This window comes from Meriones unguiculatus, chromosome 2 (assembly GCF_030254825.1).
Source record: "Meriones unguiculatus strain TT.TT164.6M chromosome 2, Bangor_MerUng_6.1, whole genome shotgun sequence".
In the NCBI taxonomy this organism is placed as follows: Eukaryota; Metazoa; Chordata; class Mammalia; order Rodentia; family Muridae; genus Meriones; species Meriones unguiculatus.
Window position 1 is genome coordinate 189,821,389 of NC_083350.1, and position 15,795 is coordinate 189,837,183.

General features: G+C 42.4%; 1 protein-coding gene across 3 annotated transcripts in view; it reads left to right on the top strand.

Annotated features, from left to right (window-relative positions):
* Lrba (LPS responsive beige-like anchor protein) overlaps positions 1–15,795 on the top strand; it is a 495,461-nt gene that overhangs the window by 285,838 nt on the left and 193,828 nt on the right. The window lies entirely within an intron of this gene.

Genomic DNA, 15,795 nt, shown 5'->3' on the forward strand with positions numbered 1-15,795 from the left:
GTTGTTTGGTCGTTATTTCATAATTTAGATACAGATATCTTTGTGCCGTTATTTTACCGTTTCAAAAGGAAGCGATAACTAGAGAGAAAATTTGTGTTTTGAGAAACAGTGTAAATTTATATGTGGTATACGTCATCAGGTTACATTTGCTAACTAAAGTAAGCTACCGAAATGGTTTGAATTAAAATGAAGGAAAGGAAAATTTAACCTCAATTCAGGTTTTCTTGGTGTTTTAAAACTGTGACATCAGTTTTGAACATACTCTCGGGCGGCGCTGGTTTTAAATAATTTTATTTTCATAATTGACTCTTGCTTTTAAAGGACTTGACTGGGACAAAAATCTATAACTGTCCTGTTATTGATTACCCAGATGGCCCTCCTCCTCCCCTGGCATCCCATTGAAACTGCACGTGTTCCTTAGAATATGTATTATCCTTAACAAGCTGTGCGATCGCCGCCTCCCAGGACTTTTGGAAGAGTAAGGGCTACAGCAAAGGGACTGACCTGCTGCCGGAGCTTATCTTTCAGTCTAAGATGTCAGGGTTCTCAGTCCTTTAGTACATTCAGGTAGTTAGGGCTATTTTTACTTTGATTTAGCAGATAATATTTCAGCCATAGGTTATGTGTGTGTGGAAGTAAAAGCTTTAGCCTCTTTTGCAAAATCCGGCGTTTGGCGTTTGCAGAGCTCCGTAGGAAAGCTTGGCTTGCGTTTTTGAAACCCCACCAGAACCTGAGTTCAGTTGCTACTGGGAAAGCGAATTTCTCTTTCTACCCGGCAGGAGACACTTGGATCCTATCCCTCCCCTCCTCAAGTCTTCCGTGTGTCCGGAAGGCTGGCGGATTCAGCCGCCTCCCCCTTGTTGCTAAAGCGTTCTGAAGAATATCTGGCTTTTTTCCTTTTAAAATCGAGCGGGGTGTTTTGCCTCAGGACGGTCTTTAGTGGAGGAGTTGGGGGAAACCTTGCGAAGCAAGCATCAGCGAGGCTCGGGGTAGTGGATTCCCGGAGTTCCCTGGAGCGCTGGCGGAGCCGGGGTCTGTGTGCAGCGGGAACGCGGGTCCGGGGTCTCTGCCGCCGCCGGGCCGCCGGGGGATGCGCGCGCTGCAGCCCGCGCCCGGGAACGGGCCAGGGGGTGCACCGCCCGTGGGGCGAGGCGGCGGAGGGAAGCCTGGAGCCAGCCCCGCGGGCGGTGCTGGGCGGAGACTGGCGGCCAGGCCCGGGCGCCGCGCCTCGGCGTCCTGCCATCCCCGGGCAGCTCCGCCGCGCGCACGTGGCCACGGACCCCGCCGAGCCCGAGCTGGCCCGTGGCGCTGGCTGCCCGCCGCTCCTGGAGCCGCCGCCTCCTCTGCCAGCCGCGGCCCGTCCCCTCGCAGCCTGCACCCTTGCCCGCGGGCTCTCCGCTTCTACCGAGAGGGAAGGATGATAAAACCCTACAAATGTTTTGATTTAAAAACAATTCATTACCAATTTACCCTGTCTAAGGTAGATGCTCTAGTAAATAATAAATCAGTTAAACAAAGGCGACTTTAATTTATCGCTGCGGTGCTAATTAGAAACATCATTCGAGCAATAAACTTAAACACTTCCAGCAAACACTGCCCCCTCCCCCCACTTCTCCACTCCCTGGCGGAAAGCAGCTTCTGCTGTTCGCGGCCCCTCTCCCTGGTTGGATAATTGAGGGGGGAAGCGGTGTCTGAGGAGGCTCTAATTGAAGAGCCCCTGTCACCTCGGCTCTTGCGCCCTTGGTGCTCGCCGCAGCCTCGGTGGAGTATCCAGGCGCTGGCCGCCGGTCTGCAGGAGATGCGCGCCCTATTACGGAGAGCGGCGAGAGGAAGCGACTCCAGAGGCTAAAAGCCACTTGGAGTCTTCAGACCGATTGATCTGTATTCTCTTGTTATAATCCATCTCATCATACTTGAGTTAATGAGGCAAAGGAGGGGGAGCGAAATCTGATGGTCCTTGACAAATTCATTAGGGAGACTGCGGGACGTTTTATTTGACTGTTAAACATCTTGTTTGTTTGGTTTAGGCAGTGCCAGTATCGGCGTGCTTCTGCCCAGAACTCGGCGTTGGGAAGGAGGGCACGGAGGGTGGTTCCCCCTTGGGATTGTGGGTAATGTCGAACCTTCAGACTTCCCTGGGCAGAACGTTTTCTGTCATTACGATGGGAACATCCAGAAATGTATTCAGTTGCGCGCGTCTTTATAACTGAACTAAAATGTGTACATATTTAAAATATTCGTCCCGGTTCCTTTAAGAACGGAGTCGGTCAGAGCGACTACTCTGCTGGTGTCTGAGATGTGAGCGTTTAAGGTCCAGAAGGCGCCGGTTACCTTCTGTTACATCCTAGTCTTGCTTACCCATCGCTGGCAATTTAAAAATGGAGTGCGGCCGAGGTCTCCCTCAGCAAAACCAGTGCGAGCACTAGCTTTAATTTACGTTACCTACTTACACAAGTTAGGTGAACGAAGAATGTTGTGTGTAAACCTGAGGGATTTTTTACAGCTAGCATAGGATCAGGCCCTGGGTTAGAGAACAGTGCTAGGATGGGGGTGGGGGGGGCTGCAGAGTGCTTCCGCTGAAGATTCATTCTTCTGGTTGAAAAAGAATGGGCAGTTAGGCTGGACTCTTAACCTTAGAGTATTTCACCCTAAACAATATTGGACTTGGATTTTTTTTCAGAGTTTCTTGGAAAGTAGTAAATAACCCAATTGTGGAACTTTCTTGCCTGGAGAATTGGGTTATGCGTTTGTTAGCACTGACTGCAGCTTGCGTGCCTTGAGAACTTGCTGCCTTCCGTTTAGGGGAAGACAGGCCGGGAAAAAGAAGCAGCTAATGCCCTTTGCCTGTCATTTCCATCCATCCCTGCGTGGCGGTGGCTGAGGAAGCCTGCTGCTGCAGCAGGGAGCAGGGGTGGGGGACTGACGCAGCAGCCAGGGTTTTTCTCAGAAGCCAGAGCTAAGTAATGGCCGAAGTCAGGCCCTCTGTGTGTCTGACAGTCATAATCCTGTTTACATTTGCACTGAGCACAGAATCCCTAAACTGCTTTATTTCGTGCTGATCTTTCCTCGGAGATATGTTTACTGGATTAAACTTCAGTGCACTTTTTTACTTTATCAGATTAGTGAGTCTTAGAAGATAACTAGTTTATGGTATAGAGAAATAGCGCACAGTAGTTGGGCAGTCTCTGCAGGGAAAGCACAGGCTTGGGATGATACCATCTCCCTTTCCTGAAGACATTTTAGACACATTCAGGAAATGTAAGAAGTCTCTGAAGTGCTTACACTCGGAAGGCAAAGTGCCATGTTTTACCTCTCTAATATTCTTAGCCTCTTGGTCTAACTTGGAAAAAAATCTCTGTGTCTGTGTATTGACTCCAATGTTTAGTCTTTATATATTGAATTAACTAATGTAATTGTAAAAATACTTGACTTTTGGAAAAAATTTATAATATTGTGGTCAAAATGTAATTTTGGAAATAAAAACTATTGTCCAGTTTTGAAAACTCCCAGCTGGAAAGCGAGCAGCTTACTCAGACAGAGTTGGTGTGTGCTGGTCTGACGGGATTTTGTGGAAGTAACTGAGTGTAAACAAGTGAAGAAACCTGACCGTTACGGGTATCCACACACACGCCTCTTGACTATTACTATTTAGTGGAAGTAACTGAGTGTAAACAAGTGAAGAAACCTGACCGTTACGGGTATCCACACACACGCCTCTTGACTATTACTATTTAGTGGAAGTAACTGAGTGTAAACAAGTGAAGAAACCTGACCGTTACGGGTATCCACACACACGCCTCTTGACTATTACTTGTCAGCTTCTCTCAGCTGAGGTGACTCTCCAAAGCTGCACTTTTCCGCAGAAAACTGTTTCCAAGGCATGGATAATTATCACTGTGGAATTAGTTTGTAATACCCAGTAGTTAGACGTTTGCTTTGAATACTTCATTTTTATTTTCTGTTAGTTACTTTAAATGGCCAAACATGCTTCCCTCTGTTTTACGGAATTGCTTCAGAACCATAGAACACCTGCGCATCTGCCTGATTGGTAACCCTCAGCTATTGCTCACATTTAAACAGTGTGAGCTCAAGATGGTGTTATGTCAGGTAGAGTGATGGCTTTGACTGCACAGCAGACCCACTGAATGGTACTGAGAAACACAGCAGTTTTATGTACTTTTCATGGGTGTTGTTTTTGGTGGACCTACTGGGTTTTTAAATATACCTTCCATTACACTGCTTATGTTGCTGTGCTGTTTGCTCAAATTCGACGAGTACATTTATCAGCCTGCCATAATTTTGTAGGATGAAGAGGCCGAAAATACATATGTTAAGTTTTCTCCCAATGTGAATGATAACTGTCCAAATGAGTACCATATTAAACTGTACATAACTTGATTTCACCGAGATAGACAGTAGTAAAGCAGGAAACTTGTGCTTGGCAAATGGGGATAGCCTTTAGCCTGACTGACAGGTAAATGCCATTTTACGAGAGCTGGGAGTAAAGTGTGAGCACAGAATAAACTTAGCAAGGATTTGAGCTTTTTTACTGTATTGTCATCTATGTTATATTTGTTTTACGACATTACCAAGAACTCATTTAGCTTTTTCTTGTCATAAAGGTACAGATTTTTAAAGTTACTTCATTCATTTATTCCCATGTGTAACCATTTGTCTGAAAAGTTGGATAAATTTCTTTGTTACTACCTTTTTCCCTTATTTTAATAAAAATTTGAAGAAATTTTAACCGTACTATAAAATATTAAATTTTACCTGCAGATAGCTTTGGCTTTAATAACTTCTGGCTTTCACTGTAATCTCAAAAGAAAGGATTCAAGTAGTAGATCCAAGTCTTGACTGTTAGGGCTGAGCATATAATATATGAATTGCTCTTTGGGACATCATTCACCTGGGGTTTAGTGTCACTTTCAGAAGATGGACAAAAAAAAAAAAAAAAACCAGGATTACTCAATACTAACTTGAGTGATAAAGAAAACAGAGAGCTGGTTTTATGGCTGAAAGGTGTGGTATGTTTATGACAATGATACAGTGTAAGTACGTTTTAGATCTGTACAGATGTCACACTTCCTGGGATCTTGGTGCTGTGATCGCATTTCTGTCATCTCTCGTGCAGTAGCACACATTAATAAAGGAGATTAATGAGATTAGTGATGCAGATTTTGGCAGTACTGAAGAATAGAATATAGAAGGCTTGAAAGTTTGCTCTCTGTTTTTCTCAGGTCATCTGTGAGTTTTTTTTATCTTTTTGAGAGCCTGTGCTTGATATTACCAGATAAGCAGAGGAGTACGTTCTCATTACGTGTTAAGAGAACTAGCCAGTTTATACGCCTTGTTATCAGCCAGTGGTCTTACAGGACTCCGTCTGCCTTGTTGTTGGTAGCAGAACTCTGGTGTAACATCCCCTGAGATAACAGGACCTTTCTAATGAATGCTATGTTCAACTAACATGCTAAAGTCCTAATCTTCCTTAAGATGTTTTCCGTTAGAGTAAGAGTCATGTGCAGAGAAGGCTTCTGATTTCTGTGGCCAAACAGCAGCAGAAGGTCCTGAGACGTCTGTGCAGGAGGAGTGGAGTAATTCTTGATGACCCACAGAATCAAAACCTTTCCTACAACCGCCTGAAATATAGTGGGATAAAAACCAGCTGCTTTGCCCTGTGGCTATCAAATTCTGCCACTGTTTCTTCTCTGAACTTTCTCTCTATCTTCTTTGTTATCGCTGGATCCCAAAGAGTCACTCCTTTATTTTTTAACTTGTTCTGGCTGTAGACGAAATCCAAGTTAGTAGGTGAAATCAGTTAGATAAAGTGGAGAATCTTTGCTCTGTGGCTCTGACTGCCTCTGAGTGATTTGCTTGCTGGGAGCAGACACTGTCCATGCCTTTCACATTGCTGTCAGCTAGGTGCACACGGAGGACCCGCAAGGCCACCAGACTCACAGTTAATCATCAGTTAGGTCAGGAAGGTCTGTTCTGCCCCTCTAATTCTAACATTGAAGTTTTGTTAAAGGCTCTAAAAAAACGTTCCGGTCTCTTCTGAAAACCATCCACAGTTTTTGGTAAATGAATGATATCTTAATAGATTTTTTTTTTAAGTGTAAGGTTGCTGCTCTCACATAACCTACTGGAACACGTGAAGTGAAGGGATGCTCTAGATGTTTTTTAAGATGGGGTCTCACTGTTTAACCTCAGGCTTGCCTCTGAATTGCAATCCCCCTGCCTCAACCTACATAGTGCTAGGATTGCAAATATGTAGACCACAGTAAATTATTTCCAGTTTTGAAAGGGAGGGTTTGGATTAAGCAGTCTCCTGTGTCTGTCTGTCCTAGCAGCAAATCGTATAACAGAAGTTGAGCGTGATGAGTTCATTGTAAACAGAATACTTTCTGTGAAATGTCAGCTTTTCAGTGTTGCTCTGGCATAGGGTTGTGAAGTTTTTAATAAGAAAAACCAAAGATGATTATAGATTTTTTTCAGACCAGTTTTTTTTTTTTTTTTTTTTTTTTTTTTTAATCACACATTCTAGATTTCAGGCAGTTAGGAAGGTCAACAAAGGAGCAACTTGAGAGAAATTTTAAGAATGCTGTTTATAAAGATTTGACCATTAAAATGAAGCATACTGTGCATTCTTTTAAAGATGTTACACGTTTAAAGGTACGAACTCAGCTGGCAGGTACTTCTTCCTTCCTACGTAATGAATGAATTCAGAGGTTAGATACTTCCTTGACGATTTCTGTTTTGTAAATATTTTTTGAAGCCAAAGGATTTCAAGTTTACAGTTAATTTTAAAATGTATATTCTTAGAGAAATGGCTCCAAGAAGCTACGATTTCCTAAGTGCATCATTTATTAAAATATGTACCCACGCTGGGAAGTGGTTCTCACACATGTGTCCTTAAAGACGGAGATTTTCATAGTTTCCTGTGCTCTTCACTTGTTTTCATCAGAAGGTCTGACAGGCATAAATGTGTTAACATCTTTGATTTTTACAGATGTTCCTAGTTTTCTCTCAAACTGGAAAAGACGCTGTATCAGAGAATCGTGGTAGGAAATAATTTCAACACTTCCTTTCATAGATGCAAGTCCTAAGCTTGTGGTAGGCAAGATATTTTGGTAGGGAGAGTAGTGACGGAAGAGAGAAATTCATTGAGATTTGATTGTCCTCGTTTTCAAATGTAGACCAGCAATCTCTTTGTGGCATTGTAAGTTCTCGCTGAGTCAGCCTTTAAGTGGGCATAGCTGAACACTTTGCTTTGGTGTTAAGTTCACGGGAAGGCCTTCACCAGCGCAGCCAGGAGTGCCAGCTGGCCACCAGGAGAGTTGTTGAAGGGCACTCTGTGGGTTTGCAAAGTGCAAACCTAAAAGGCCGAGAGATGAGAAATGCATTGCTGTTTGTGAATTTATGTTTTATCTCAGTTCACTTGAAAATTTATGAGCGCTGTGGCTCAGGGTGCTGCAGTTGTGTGTTCCAGGGCTCGCCCCCACTGATAACACCCTTGTTGGCGTGAAAGTGCAATGCAAATTATGACAGTTACAACCTTCTGTTTTGTTTAACCTGTCAGTAGATTTCCTGGCTCAGTGCTGAGGGCAATGGTGTGTTCAGCTAGTCCATATTCACCTAAACTTAAAAGGTCAGATTTCTACAGGCAAGCCTAGTCAAAGCTTAATTGATGAGGAGGGCAGGGAGACAGAATTTACTGTTCTGTTGGCTAGTTTCATATCGTTAGGTTGTCCTGAAAGCATCAGGCAGTCACAGCCCCTTTCATGTAAGTGCTGACCCTAGACAGGAGCTGACAATCAAAGGAGGCAGCCACGGGAACCAGTGCAAGCAGGCTATTGATTTTCCAGTTAGGTCTAAGTAGTTTGTAGTATGGGTAATGGGTGACAGAGGCAGGTATGTCATTATCAATGAGCTCCAGAGCAGTAGCCACAGCCCTCCGTCATATTTCCTTCAGCGCTGACAGTGTGCGCCCACGGCCGCTCAATAAATCGCCCAACCCGTAACTGACAAGTGACTGGAGGGTTAGGTTGAGGAATGGAAGTTACAGAGCTAAACTTCTCTCTTCTCGGACATGTCTAAGATCTGGCAATGAGGGAGCAGCTACGATTCTATAACCTTTTGAAGCTTTGATTTGGCTCTCTCTGTGCAACTCTGAAAATCAGAACTTGCTTTCAATGATTTTTCAGTATCAGAATCATATACTTAATTAAAGATAGAAATGGCTCCATTATTTCTAAGTGTAGCCTAAAAAAAATAGTTAAGTTAGGTTATATAGTTTTGCTTTTATTTTAGACTAGCACTTAACTTACTTATTCTCGATGAGTGTCCTGTCACCAAACTTAATTAATTAAAAATTTTTTTTCCAAATACATTAAAATTTCTACTCTCTAAAAGTTTTAACTGCAGACCAATTATAAATGGGGAGGGAAGACTTGAACCTTTGTAAATAAAGCTAAGTGGTTGCTATTTGGCTATTGTAAATTTGTTTTTTGTTTTTTTGTGTTTTTTAGTTATTTCTTCATAGTAAAACAGTAAGGATAAAAGGAGTCACTTAATTTGTAAAATTTGATACAGTATGATTACATCTGCATTTAAAAGTGAATGGTATTGATTTTTGTTTTAAAAGCATTTCATATAGATAGTTAATTTTAAAGATGATACAACTTATATCCATATGACGCAAATGTCTAACAGCTTTTGACTCAATCTAGATTTGTTCTGACTTTGAGATAGTTACATTTAACCTGCTTTGCTTCAATGTACAGGTAATAAGAACGATTACAATGTTCACAGCTAGGAGCTGGGGCTGTTCCGGGGCCTCTGCACATTATCGCATGTTTACATTCTCTACGAACTCGAAACAAATTGAAATAAGACAGAGAAGTAAATGTTTTTTTAAACTTCCTTAAATAACTTATCGTTATGCTATCTTGTTTAACACTGTGACATTCTACAGACCTGGTTCTAATCTGTAGCATCATCTGGCTGCGGAGCGCCCTGCACAGCCACATGAATCACTCCTGTTTGTCCCCAGCAACTGCAGATGCCTTTTAAACAGGACGCTAACCAGTAGGCTGCCGCAGGGTTCGAGTATTGGTCCTTAAGTGTTTCCTAACGGAGATAGCGACACGCCTGTGTGGGCTTCCTGCCCTGTGTTCTTGTTAAGATGGAGACAGTAAGGTTTGAGTCTGTGAAAGATGTCTGTTGGGCGAGCGTTAGGAAGCTGTGGGTTGTGGAGCTGGTACCCCGGCAAGCGCTATTCAGACCCTTGAGTTAACCTCCTCTCCAGGCTTGTAGATTCTTAGTGCGGTTTTCTCTCAGGAGCATCTTTCCTTCTGCTCTTTATCAACCATTGGCTCCGTCAGGACTTTCCTTGCTGGCTTAGGTGAAGATTCACCCTGAGAACCTTGGAATTTCTGTGTCATTCACTGTAGTAGAGGAAGAACTTCTCACACTGAAGAGAGGGAACAAATTAAATTTTCATGAAAGAAAAGCCTAATCAGCCCTGACAGTGTAGGAGAAGGATGAGCGCCGCTTGGTCATTGCGGAGAGGCACTCGGGGCCCGTGTCAGCGGTTCCCTTAATGATGACTAGTGTCTTTCTCGGAGCAAATGCGTGCGCAGACAGCTGCCACAGCCTGGAGAGAGAGGGCTGGCCTCAGCACCATCACAGGAGAGCCTCGCGTGTCCTAAGACAAAGACTGCTTGGTGCAAGCACAATCCTAGGACATTTAAACACAAAGTACAGACTGCTTATATACGGTAGCAACAGATTGCTTTTAGGTTAAAATATGCATAAAACCAAGGAATAATAAGATTTCCCATTTTGTCCCTGGCATGTATACCACCTTGCACGGGCTCACAGACGATAGGAAAGTTCTGAAAAGAAGCAGATTTTTCATAGCACACTGCTGTATCCTGAGCAGATGCCCCATAGGTACAAAAAGGGAGTGAGTGACTCAGAAAAAATCTTTTTAGGTCTTTTCATCTTAAATATACTGCTCACAGGAAGATGACATGTGTTATGTCTTCAGCTAGTCCCCGAAGTGTGTTTAGAAGGGCATTTGCAATGCTTGTCATATTATTTCATACACATCTTATCGGCCTGACACGTCTCCGGAACCCTGAGAACACAGATGTCATTGCATGCAGACATCACTAATTACGCTGGGAGTTTCGCTGCCTCCGTGGCTGCCTGGAACTGTCGATTATGATTGTTCTCGAGTCCTACAGTGGGAACGGTTTTCATGTGAAGGTAGTGAGACAGGCCTTTTAGTTCCCATTGTTCTCCAAAAGAGACTGGAAGGGAGAACGCCTGACACTTAAGTTTCGTTCAGTCGTCTGCATTTGACCCTTGTTCTGGCGCCGTTCTCTTTTCTGGAGTGAGCGTGTGGTGCTTCGGTGGCAGCGAGATCTGTGTTCCGTCCATTCTCTAACCTCCGTGAGCCGTCTTCTACGGGACCGTGTCTCAGGCTTCATAGGAGAGTTCTCTGTGCAGCGTGCACTTGGCGAGAAGCACCGTTTGTGCCGTGTCTCTCGGAGGGGACCGTGCACACAGTGAGTATGCGTGATGCCTTCCTCGGGCTGCAGTTGAATGTTTAATGAGGAGCAGGGACTGTTAGTCTCCATCTAGGTGAGTGCAGTCAGCTTTTGCTTTTAGACGCAGGTCAGTTCTTTTCTTTGTTTAGTTTCCATTACAACATTCTGAATTTTATATGATGATTCATGTTGCTGAGGTGCTTTTGTAATGCCAAACAGAGGTCAAACAGTGGTCAGATCGGGGCTGTGGCTGTTAAATGTGAAGGCCAAATACATGTTTTGATAAAAAGCATAATCTGTGTTAATTACCGATTGGAAAATGAAAAGCTCTGATAATGTAACTTCATGTGCTGACGAGGCAGAATTGAAGCGGCTTGATCAGAGATGTCTGATGAGATAAAACTGCAGTCTCTGCCGTACAGTTATAGTAATTATGACTAATGAACCGTCCAGTCTGGATGAAATGGCATGCCCACGGGGACTGTGGCCAATCAGCCATGACTTACGTAGGCTGAACAAACCCTGGATGGGCTCCTTGTTCTAGACTGAAAGAGCCATGAGCTTGCTCATTAACGTCTCCTCTTTAAGAGAATTTGAGGTGATTGGAAGCTAGCTAAATTTGTTAAATATGAAACATAGTTCTTTCCCTTCACATATTTATTTAAACAAATTTATTCTCACTCTGCCTTACCTCTTGTCTTGAGCACACAGATTACTACTCTGTTGACTCTGTGTCTGCCTGACTGACCTCTTTTATTACTTCTGCACACTGCCTTATTTCATATCTATTTGTTTTTGTTAGAGCATGCTATTCTCTGGCTAGATCTTGGCAAAATTCTCCTGAAATAGTAATAATATATGCGAACATTCCTCACATTGCAGACCTAATAATAAGTGTTTTTCCTGCAGTTAGATCCTAAATTCTCACATTCACTCTGAGGTAAGATTTGGTTATCATCACTGCACAGGTGCAGAAACTGGGCTGTGGGAAGATTGAGTAACTTGCCCAAATATACACACTTTAGCTCTAGAATTGCCTCGTTGAGGGTGATTGTGTTCTTCTGACCCAAATCCACTCCAGAACTGCTCTCTCCTTTCTAGCCATCTCTCATTTTGCTGTTTTTGATAATCTGTCAGAACTGCAGGGAAATTTAAAACTGAGAGCTCATGTACAAGTGTAGAATTCTTCTTTTTGTTGGACACATTTTTAGTTTAGAAGGCATTCGAGGTAAGTTTTATTAATGTGTGCCTTTGACAAAATATTTGTCTAAAATGTGATAATGTAACTTAGGCAAAATTGTGATACAGGCATCAATTTTTAACCTATAATGAGAAAACAACTTGCACACTTATGAGAAAGTAAAAAGTGCTGGAAAACTAAGGTTGCTTGGTCTTCTTCTGGGGTTGCCTGCACTAAGGGTGATTGCCCAGAACCAGGATGCAAGCATCTGCTTTGCTCTGAGGACTTCCTCCACTACTTGCCAGAGAGCAGGTTTTCATAGAGTCTTTTAAGAAGGTATTGGAAAGAAAAGACAAAGCCTGGAGGGATGTCTTAGGGACTAAGGGCACTGGCTGGTCTTCTAGAGGTTCCAGGTTCGAGTCCCAGCACCCATATGGTGCTCGCCGCTGCCGTATGGTGCTGTCTGATGGCCCCTTCGGCCCCGTGGGCATCGGCTGTATGGGCAGTACACAGGCGAACATGCAGACTAAAACCACACACATAAAACACTGTTTCTGCTGCGGCTGCTAACAATACATTTTTAGAGATAAAAGAAAAACTTTTGAGGGACTCAGCAATAGTTAAATTGTTTTTGCAGAATTCATGCTTATGTGCTGTTTCTCTTTATAGGGTTTTACGCAGGCGAATTGAATAGAATAGACTTGTTTTCTGCTGGTTCCCATTCTCAAGCCTTCGTCTTTTCTTGGAGCTGTCGTGTGTCCCACCAAGAACTATTGTTTGTTCTATTCCAGGTGCCGTCACTCTCACAGGGTTCATCACTGTGTGCTGTCTTCTCTACCTTACCATCTAGTCCGTCCTTTTTGTTATGTTCTGTATATGAAAAGTTGTTGGAAGGCAGCTATTTTGCTTACTTGGTGGAACTTCTAGACTACATACATATCACACGCTATATAAATGCCTATAGCCCAGTTGACAATTGTGATGTCTTCCTCTGTCCATGAGATCTGTCACCACATTCCAAGAGTCAGTATGAAGTGTGTAGAGAGATGAGGAAGTGTTTTAGAACTCACTTGATAAATAAAAGGACCAGCAATAGTGCTAATGGAATTCTTGTTGTGCCAGGCAATATTCACGATCGTCTCAATAAATCCATGTTGAGTTATATCCTTTTGTTATGCATTTATAAAGAAATCAAAGTAGGGTGATTAAATAATTTGCTTTTAAAATGAGGAGGCAGGAAAACATGTCTTGTAGATTTTGAGTTTATTTAAAGCCATCAGATTTTTATGGATATACTGCCACTACCATTCTGTTTTCTGTAAAACATCATCTCCGCAGTATTTCATGGCTTTTAATTGAGTTCTGCCTTCTAACAGCTGAAATGATCTCTACTGCATACTTACTTTTGTCTTCACAACAAACTCCAAACCTTTCTTTACCACGGAAGTTTCCCCTCTTCCTTTTCCTGCTCCCTCTTCCCAGCCCTCCCTCCTTCTGCTGTTTGCTTTGGTGGGTCTCTCCATATAGTCCTAGCCGTGTATATGGAGCTCACTAGACAGGCCAAGCTGGCTTGGAGCTCACAGGTCTGCCCCTCCGACTTCTCAGTGCTGGGATTGAAGGTGTGACCCACCACGCCCAGCCCCTTCCTTTACCTCTCTCCTGCCCATCTCCCTGCCCCCCCCTTTCCCTTAACCATGTCCTGTCTTCATTCTCTTATTACTGTGTCCCCTCTCACCTTTTCCCTTGCTCCCTTTCCCCCATTTTCTCTCCCCTACTGTCTGTATTCACTTCTGGCCTGGAGCTCTTTGCAGCCCTCCTGCCTGCTGGGGTTTTGAGGTTTGGGGGAAAGTATCACCATCTCTAGCCTCACTAATTTTCCCAAGAGATGGACAGAATCATGGCATTTCTCTCTGAAATGTTAAGACATGACCAGATAACACAGATATCTAGGGAGCTTGACAGTTACCGTCCTGTAGGTAAGTTTTAAGAAAATGCTTGTTATATAAGCTACTTTAGAAAATAATTTTAGATGTTTCTCAAATAATTTGTAACAAATTATAAGAAGAAATCACCTTGCAGTTTAAATATTGGCCATTTCAAAGATTGAAACGGAGTTAATAAAGTGCTATGTATTTATGCTTAGGAAACATTGTGGCCTGTACTGAGGCTTTGTGCAAAACTACAACCCCCATGCATGGTACAACTTTTGCATGGTAGTGTATGGTGTGTGATTTTGCAAATGCTGCAATCCTCGCTACATTTTATGAACTCATTTCTGTATGTTTTGGTTATACAACAGGTTCTTGCTCACTAATTAAAGACTAGGTTATATTTATTTTAAATTTTGTAACAATCTGTGCTGCTTGTATTAGTGAGAACATTTAAATCTTTTGTCAGATGTTGATTCTTCTTTAAGCTTTAAGATGAGGATTGGTCTAAGAGCCTTCTTCTAGATTTTGCCCAATAGGTAGATCATTTTTAAACTGAGCTAGAAAGCGTTGATCAGATGCATTACCTCTCTTGGAAATGTATTGACATAAGATATGCCTGATTTACCTTATGCAAAGGGAGCATAAACACACACACCACAGTACCACATCACAGACTGTGGAATATGAGCTGTCTTCCCACATCTGAAACCTAACAGATAATTAACACAAGTAACAACATTCTGGACCAGTTACATACATGTGGGTGAATTACAGGAAAAAATAGTCTTCTTTAGGCCATAGTAGAAGGGACTTGCTAATGACTATTTTGAATACTAGAGTTTTTCAGTACATTTCTAATCCTTTATTAGAATGTTCTTAAACTAAGGATGTGAAAATGTTTTAGTTTAATTGCGCAAGCTCCATTCCATAAGCAGTTCTTTTCTGCCTTGTGCTATATATATTATTCACATGTTAATTACCTGTATATGAACAAGTAACTCACATTTTCTAAAACCCTCACAGTAAACAAATAAGACTTCTCCAAAGAAAATAAGTCCAAATTTAACTTCAAAACAATGAACTACAATTAAATGAAGTTATAAATTTATGTAAATATTTAAATAGAACTGTTAATTTAGAAGAAAGTTCTAAAATAGCTCACTGACAACAAATCTTTTTCATGTAGTGTTTTACTAAATCATGTTGGCCTTATTCAGAAATTCTCTTTCACCTTTCACCCCTTAAGACATAATTCAGATACCATAGCTTAACTTCTACATCTCATGAGGGTGCCCTATGATTCCATCTTTGGGTATTTCTTATGGAGAGTTGCAGTTGTACCATTTCATAGTTAGAAAGGTAATTACATTTTAAATGTTTGAAGATATAGCTTAGCGGGAAGAAAGATGACAAATATACCATCATGTTTACAAAACGTACACCTAACATCTGGGCAAAAGGTAAAAAACAGTGAAAGTGTATGAATGGTGATGTTTGGTAGTTTTTAATTTCCTTTGTTACTTATTTATTACGTTTAGATATATACACTTAGGTAAAGTTTGAGCTGTGTGTCTGTATGGAACCCTCAGATGGTGCGGTTTCGCCTTGTTTTGCAAAGTCTGTGGCGTATTGAAGAGACAGGCCAGGGTCCCGCTGTGCTCGCCACGTGCACCTCGGCGTGACAGTGTCAGCTGGGGTTACCAGGAGAGTTGTTACACTCTAGGGGACACACACACGCAAACGCACGTCTTCTGTATCATGTATTCTCCTGCTCCACCATGCAATATAGAGGGTCTAACATGCCGCTCTTACGCATTTGTAAGGCTTATCTTATTAGGGTACAAAGGTCTATACATGTTAGGCTTGTATATAAATTTGCCATGAAGGTAAAGCATCTGAAAATAAATTCACGTTCTGTACCAGGGTAGCCTCACACTCCGTGCTCCTGCCTCAGGCTTTGAGTGCTGGGGTTAGAGGTCTGAACTGCCATGGCAGGTCCTATTTTCTGTAATTTTCACAAAAGGAAGTTAAGTGATATCTATACACACACACTCATTCATCTTTTAAACATTTTCTAAGTGCGTAAAGGGGAGGTTTAGAGGAAGTTGCCCGTGTGTCACTTATTACT